The sequence below is a fragment of the Puma concolor genome, chromosome D1 (genome assembly GCF_028749965.1).
Source record: "Puma concolor isolate L17-30 chromosome D1, mPumCon1.1.hap2, whole genome shotgun sequence".
In the NCBI taxonomy this organism is placed as follows: Eukaryota; Metazoa; Chordata; class Mammalia; order Carnivora; family Felidae; genus Puma; species Puma concolor.
This window is the reverse complement of record NC_141676.1, coordinates 93,917,314-93,925,536: the sequence shown is the minus strand read 5'-3', so window position 1 is coordinate 93,925,536 and position 8,223 is coordinate 93,917,314.

The following is an 8,223-nucleotide window of genomic DNA, read 5'->3' as shown; positions in this document are numbered from 1 at the left end:
CCTTTTTGCAGGTAAACATCTTTGTGTGGGCCACTGGGGTGTTTGGGGAACTTCGTCTGTAGGGTCTGAGCAGAGTGTGCCTCTTGTGAACGTGTCACGGTGCCACGAGATGGCAGTAGAACTTCACCAGTTCTGGGATCTGAGCCGCGGGCCAGGAAGAAGCCCGACAGCTCCAGGCCTCACTCCCTGGGCGGCCCTTTAGAGCCACTAGTGTCCTTCTCCCTCACATGTCTGCTCCCCCTCCTCGTGCAGGCATGCTTGGGAGTGCCCGCGCACACGCGTGCACACACACCCCTTAGGTTGGAGCTCAGGGTGAAACCTTCAAAAAGTAAAACAATTTGAAAGAGAACATTTTGCTTTTTTACTGTTTCATGTGACATACACATTGTGAAAATATTTTCTCTGGCTTCTTAATGTCTTCAAATTAGAGGATCATTTGCTATCTAATAGGCTCTGGAAACGTGGCTTTATTACAGGCTTTTCTTCAAAACAGCCAGTCGGGGGGTGGGGGGGTGGAACCCACTCTCCTTATTAAAGAAGTAACATTTCAAGGGAGCCAAAACGTTTTGCTTTTAAAAACTTAAAGGTGTATCTGAGAATCCCAGACGTTTTCCTGTAAGTCCCATTGAAATGCTTTTCATTTCTCACATTTGCTGCTAACCAGTGAAACAGTGGGCTTGCAGAAACAGGGGAAATCGATACCCTCCCAGAAAGCTCGAGCCGGTCTGCAGCCTGCAGCTTGTCCAGGCCCCGGCTCTGTCCCACCAGAGTGCCACCAGCAGCCGCAGTGAGTGCTCCCGTTGGCCTGGCCTGGAAGGGTGTTTCTGGCCTCTCTCTTCTGGTGTTCCACGTGCGTAGCCCCCTGCCTGTGTGTTGTCCCCATGAGCAGGGCTCAGAAATACGTGGAAACCGTCCGGCATCCTCACCCCATGGCAGACGTTTCCTGTGCGTCCTTGACACCAAACACCAGCGAGAGGGAGATGGAAAAGATGTTAGGGTCACCTCAGAATTCAGAATAACAGCAGCCTCGGACCATGCCGAAGGACAGAGGGGTGTGCAGCTGTTGGTGCAGCACAGAAGAGGGACCCCCAGCGCCATGTGGGCTGGCTTCCCAGAGAAGACACTGTGCGGCTCCTTTTACGAGAAATATGTATTGAATGGTGCCACTCGTCATGTACTTGGTACCACCCTATGCTTTCCTAACACGGGTCCGCTGGGGCAGCCTCCCAGGCCCTGCTCATCACCATGACTAGCCCCGTGTGGAAAAAAAAGCCAGACCCTGGGAAGGCAGAGCCCAGAAGTACAGTGGAGGGGAGCTGAAGGCACAGGCAAAGTAGCAGTTAACAAAGAGCTCGGTCTCAGGAGGAGACCGACACAAAGAAGAGCCTCCAGCGACAGAATTTGTAGGAAGCTGAACTCCCACCTCTGATCCCACTCGGGTTTTCCTCGCACTGTGTCTGCCTTCCTGTCTGGACTGCCATCGGTTTGTGGTCGGTCTTGCTGTCCGCTCCGTCCGTACCCAGCCCCCAACACAGTGACCGTTGCATAACAGATGCTCAGTAAATACTTGCCCAGTAAATATTCCTTTGCCATTTCTTCATTCACTAACATTCTTCCCTGATGTTTTCCATCCTAGTTTTGAACACCAGTCATATGGCATAGGATGACTGAGGATAGGGAGGATGTCAAGGTGTTCTGCTCTCTCTTACTATTTGAGAATCGAGTGGGACTTTGCATCATACTCCTCTCTGCATTGCGGTGTTCTAAATAAAACTTCACCATTTCCCCTTCCAGTTAGACCTCTGATGGGATATCTACCAGCTACCCTCACAAATGTCTTCAGGAATTTCCATTTGGCAACTGTTCCCACAGGGTCTGCAAATAGTGGCATTCTTCGGCCTTCCCCTTTGCCCCTCTCCTCACATTCTTTCGTCTCGCCACCTAGGAGGCAGCAGAGCCGTCCTGTGTTCTGTGTGCCTCACAGCCGTCTTAACGCTGGCTGTCCGGTTTGGTGAGTCAACAATCCAAAGGCTGTTTTGCAGGGTGCAGCTCCTTGCTGGGAACTGCAGGCAATTTTCACATCACACCGTGCGTGGCCCGGCCAAGGTCATCTCTCAGTTGATGCCTGCCTGAGGAAGGAGTCAATGGAGAAGCAAGGAATAACCAGATGATTTCAGCGCATCTGTGGGCTGGATTAATCAGCTGTGTATTACTTGGCATTAAATACTAAACCAACTCCATTCCGTTTATCTTGGCCAGCTTACTACTGTTAGCATATTGAAATACACGATTACATAGAGCAGGGCTGTGATTCCCAGCGGGAGTTGTGAGTGAACACCCCTCCTGGGGCACAGCTCTCTGGATGTTGGGTGCTGGATCTAAGGCAACTATGAATAATAGGAAAGGCGGAGGTGTTGGTCACAGTCTGGTAGGATGTCTGACAGCCCTTCTCAAGAGACATTATTGCTCTTGGTCATGAGCAAGTGTTGATCCTCCCCAGCAAAGCCTGGTCCCCGTAGAAGCGGCTGGCGGTCTCTGCACTTGTGATCAACGGTGGAAAGTCTTAGAGGATGGTTGGCTGGGGGAGATGGCAGTGCCTTTCCAGCCCTGGGGAGAGAGGCTGCTTGTGTCCAGCCTCGCTTCTGCGCTTGGTCCCCTGAGAGGCTCTGTCTCCTTCCTTTTATTCAAGTGGGGACCCCAACAGAAAGGCTCCGAGCAGAGACGACACAGCTGTTGGGATAGAAGGTGAAATGGGACTTCAGAGCAAGGACCTCTCTGCGGGCCTGCACTTTTTCACCCTCTGAGCCCAAGGGCCTTGCTCTGTTCTTTCCTACTGTTGAACGGAGAATCCGCGCATGCCGGTCCAGAGGGCACGAGGGGCCCAGCAGCTGGGGCATATGTTAGCTTTACTACAGGACTAACGTGAGAGTTGGGTCCTCTTAAATCCTACCCCCTCGCTCCAACCCCCCACCACTTGTAGGGAATCATCATGTGTATTAAAGACACTCATAACATTGTAACCCACAGACTGTGAAATATCTCAGGCTATGCTTCAAGGAATACCAACTTTCTGTTTTTGGAAGAATCCGAAAAGAACTTGCCCCAGAATTTTGTATCCTTTTATTTTTTTTACCCGTAGCCTTCTGTCTGCTGACCCTGTTCCCTGGCTAATGTTTTCGGTTCTAGGTCCTGCATTTTCCCATGTTCTTGGCTCTGCTGTGCTGCCTGCTGTCTAAGGAGGGGTGGGCCAGCCAGGCTCTAACCTTCTCCCACCCCTCCCTCCCACCCCCGCTGTGCTGCCTGGTGCCCCTCAGAGGCAGGCTGTCAGAGCCATCATCTTGAGATGCTGCCCTCTTCCCTTAACTTTCCTTATTGCTTTGTGTCTCAGTCAGCTGGGGCGCCGTAACAAAATATCACAGACCAGGTGGTTTAAACAACAGAAATTTCTTACGATTCTGGAGGCTGGAATGTCCAAGATCATGGTCCAGCAGTGTTCAGTTTCTGGAAAGGACTCTCTTCTGCCCTCGCACTACATCCCCACGTGGCAGGGAGAGAGAGAGAGCTAGCTCGTGCTAATCCCATAATCCCATCATGAGGTCCCCACCCTCATGACCTAATTACCTTCCCAAATCCTCACTTCCAAATACCACCACATTGAGGTTGGGGCTTCAACATATGAATTTGAGGGGGGGGGGCAGGGAAGATACATTGTGTCCCACCTGCCAAATAACACTTTGCAACCCATCATTTTAAAACTATCCATAACATTCCATAAACTATCATTTAAAAATTTGGGTGGAGTTGAAGCACCATTATCGTTTTATAATGTGGTTTTCCACCTCACCATCAAACAGGCAACTTTCAGGCAACTTCTAATGAAATACAGGAAACACACCTGAAATGGGGTGATTCCGGGTTAAGAGAAGTAACAGTGTGTCCTGAAAAGCTATGGAGACCCACTGCCCATGTTGAACTTCCCACCCTCCTTCCCCAGTTCATCAGCTTCAACTTCTACTCCGATTAGAGACAACCAGAAGCTCTAATATATTAAGAAAGATGAGCACTGAAAAGATGGCTGTCCCTGTCTTGTATTCCAGAAAAAAATGAAAGAATTTTCTAAATGAGAACCTCCTGAAGTCCTTAGTCTTTAGAGAGAAATTAGGGCAAACTATCTCACACTCTTCTTTGGGAATTTATCTGTGCCTGTGATTTTCTTCTCTTCAGTACAATGGTTGTGGGTTTCTGTATTCCCTTTCTAGAATACATTTTCATGAGTGGGGATAATGTCTTATTTTGAGCTTGATATTTTTCTTGTGTTAGGAAGAATGATGCGGTTTTACTCCAGTCCCTTAGTTTGTGATTTGTGGCTTGGAATCCCAGTTGGAAGGAAATGACTGACCAGGAAGCCTGTTTTTTTGTGAGGTTTAGAGACATGGTCAAGTATAACAGCCTCAGGCATGATTTAGAAGGCAGAGTCTGAACAGGCTGCTTTGTGAGGTAGTGAGCTCCCCATCCGTGGGACTCTTCAGTCCATCAGAAGCATCCGTTCTGGTCACTTGCAATGGATATTGTGTACTTGTGGTTCTTGCATTAACTGGGAGTTTGGAATACAATGATCTCGGAGACTGTCCATTCCAAGATACCATGTGTCCATGACTCCGCACAGCAGAGCTACACAAACAGAAGAACATGAGCCCTAGAAGCTTTGCACAGAGGAAGATTGTCTTCCACAAAGGAAAAGAAAACGGAGTGATTAAGTTCTAATTACACCCTGTCTCAACTTTCAGATTCACCGGTTTCTTCCCCGTGTGACCATCTCTTTATACCTATCTTCATCAACTCATGCAGAATGTGGATTATTTTTCACTTAATATTTATATTCTAAAGGCAATAAAACAGCAAATAAAAGTAGCAAGGGGAACATTATAAAATATCCCATTTACTTCATCATAACAATTATTATCTCGATGCCATCCTTTCCCTCTTGGTATGACTATTGGTAGCTAGTCCTAGTGCATATACGTGATGCCTCTCTATTTGAAACATTCAAGTGTTTTTTTCACGGTGCTGAGTAGTCTTTGGAATTACTAAAAATAATAATTGGCTGGACTCTCCTATCAGGTGAATATAACACAGTGCATTCAGCTGTTCACAGTTCAGCTTTGCTGAACAGTTATGTGCTGTCCAGTTTTTCAAAATTACAGGATTGTAAGTAATGGAGCAGATCTTCTTGCCCATTATTTTGAGTTATTTCTTGGGATGAGAGACATTTAAGTTTGAGTGTTAGGTAAAAAAAAAGAGCATTTTTATGGTTTTTGATAGATTGTGCCAAATTGCTTCCAGAGGGCCATAACCACACCCGTTTATACCGCCCCTCTGATTTCACCCCGCCTTACCAGCAAGGGGTATTTTCATTTTCAAATTGCTTGGTAACTTTTTCTGGCTTACATTTCTTCTAATACAAACGAGATTGGAACTTTTTTTAATATGGTTCATCGTTTGAAAAACATCTGTGGTGTCCTTTGCCCATTTAACTTATGAGATCTTAATGTTGTCCTTATCGAGTTACGTGAAATACATGTGTGAGCTGATTTTTCCAAATAAAATAAAGATATTAACCATTTTTCCTAAAACGTGTCTTCCCAGTTTGCCTTTTTAATTTATATCATGGCTTACATACAAAATTATCTAATTTTTATAGTAAAATATATCAATAGTTTTGTGAGTTTTGACTTTCTGGTTCTAGAATGTTAGCACTGCTCTAGAAAATATCCAGTTTTGTTCTCAGTTATTATTGTAATTTTATCTTTAGAAAAGATATTTGAGGGGCGCCTGGGTGGCCCAGTCAGTTAAGCATCCAACTTCAGCTCAGGTCATGATCTCATGGGTCATGGGTTTGAGCCCCGCCTCGGGCTCTGTGCTGACAGCTCAGAGCCTGGAGTCCCCTTTGGATTCTGTGTCTCCCTCTCTCTCTGCCCCTCCCCTGCTTATACTCTCTCTCAAAATAAAACATTTAAAAATAAAGATATTTGACTTTAATCCATCTGAAATTTATTCTGGTGGGAAGTATATCAAATTGATCACATTTTCTTTCTTTCTTTTTTTTTTTTTTAAGTTTGTTTATTTTGAGAGAAAGAGCTCTGGAGAGCATGAGTGAGGGAGGGGGCAGAGAGAAAGGGAGAGAGAATCCCAAGCAGGTTCCATGCTGTCAGCACAGAGCCCAATGCGGGGCTCTATTCCACAAACTCTGAGATCATGACCCGAGCCGAAATCAAGAGTTGGATGCTCAACCAATTGAGCCACCGAGGCACCCCTCTTTTTAAAAAATGTTAAGGGGCACCTGGATGGCTCAGTCAGTTAGGTGTCCCACTTCGGCTCGGGTCATGATCTCACGTTCGTGGGTTTGAGGCCCGTGTCAGGCTCTGTGCTGACAGCTCAGAGCCTGGAGCCTGCTTTGGATTCTGTGTCTCCCTCGTTCTCTCTGCTCCTCCCCTGCCCACCCTCTGTCCCTCAAAAATAAATAAACTTTAAAAAAAAATCTTTTTTTAAATGTTAATAAATCTGGGATGGCTGGGTGACTCAGTTGGTTAAGCGTTCGACTTTGGCTCAGGTCACGATCTCACCACTTGTGAGTTCGAACCCCGCATCGGGCCCTGTGCTGACAGGTCAGAGCCTGCTTCTGATTCTGTGTCTCCTCTCTCTCTCTGCCCCTCCCCTGTTTGCACTCTATCTCTCAAAAATAAATAAACATTTAAAAAAATGTTAATGATTCCAACTCCATTTATTGAGAGAGCCTTTCCTTTTTCCATTTTCTTTGTATTTCTCCTTTATCATAGTACATTTCTACACATCCATGCACATATGATAGGATTCTATCTACTTGATTCCAGTTTATTGTGCCAGTACCACAGTTTTAAGTATTGTTACATAATTGTTTTAATCTAAGGGCTTGGTCCTCCTCTTGGCTATTGCAGTTCCCTCTCATTTTTTATCTTTTTTATGTTTATTTATTTTTGAGAGAGAGACAGAGCATGAGCAGGGGAGGGGCAGACAGAGAGGGAGACACAGAATCTGACGCGGGCTCCAGGCTCTGAGCTGTTGGCACAGAGCCCGATGCGGGGCTAGAAATCACAAATGGTGAGATCGTGACTGGAGCCGAAGTCGGATGTCTAACCGACTGAGCCAGCCAGGCGCCCCAATTCCCTCTCATTTTTAAAAAATATCATTACTAGTTTTACTCTTTGAAATTAATTTTAGATCCATTTTGTCAACTCCCAAAAAACTCTGGATTTTTATTTGACTGCATCCATTTGGCAGTTATAATTATTCGGTCCATACATTAATTTGTGCAGTATTTAATTTCATGGTGGTCTTTTCTGTCCCCATGTCCGGAGACATGCTAGGAGCAAAGACGGAGGGAACGGGCGTGGCGTGGGCCAGGAGGCTGGTATTACTGGGGGGTAGGGGTGTTGGAGAGACTCAGCTGGCTGTACCCGGGCTGGGCCACGCATGCCCACATGTCTGCCCGAGAGGGAGTCCAGATGACGGAGACTGGTGTATGCTGCAGGGGTCAGGAGACCCAGGTTCTAGCCCCACCTGGAGTGGTGTTAGTCCCTTCTGTGCCAGGGTGAAGCCACTTCATCTGCCATGGCCTTGTCCCCCAAGGATCCTTCCAGCTCTAAAACCTTTTCACCTCTGTTCCACGTGGCGGAGGACCCCGCAGTGCTGTCCCTGCTTCACCTCTGCTAGACGGCGAAGCAGGGCAGGGCAGGGCGGGGCGGGGAGGCAGAGACCCTTCTACTGGATCCTCCAGGTCCCAGCACCCGGCCCGGTGCGGAGCCCTCACAGGTGTTCCATGCCCTCAGGAAGAGGGGGCGGAGGGAGAAAGTGTGCAGCTCCGGTGTAGACAAGAGCTTTGTCCCGGCTCACGTGTTTCAGCGCGCCCGGTCTCAGGCTGCGACCTAAACAGAAATCAGCCTGGGCGAGTGCGATTGTGCAGCTCGCTGAGCTCAGGGACGCCTGGGTGGTGCCCGTGCTGTTCGTGTGCAGACCACACCTTGAGTAGCAAAGTTGTAGAACACAGATGTATGTGGAATTCTTGGCTGAAAAAAAAGGGTGGGGGTAGGGGTGGGGGTGGGGGGCGCCTGGTTGGCTCAGTCGGTTATGCGTCCGACTTTGGCTTAGGTCATGATCTTATGGTTTGTGAGTTCGGGCCCCGCGTCA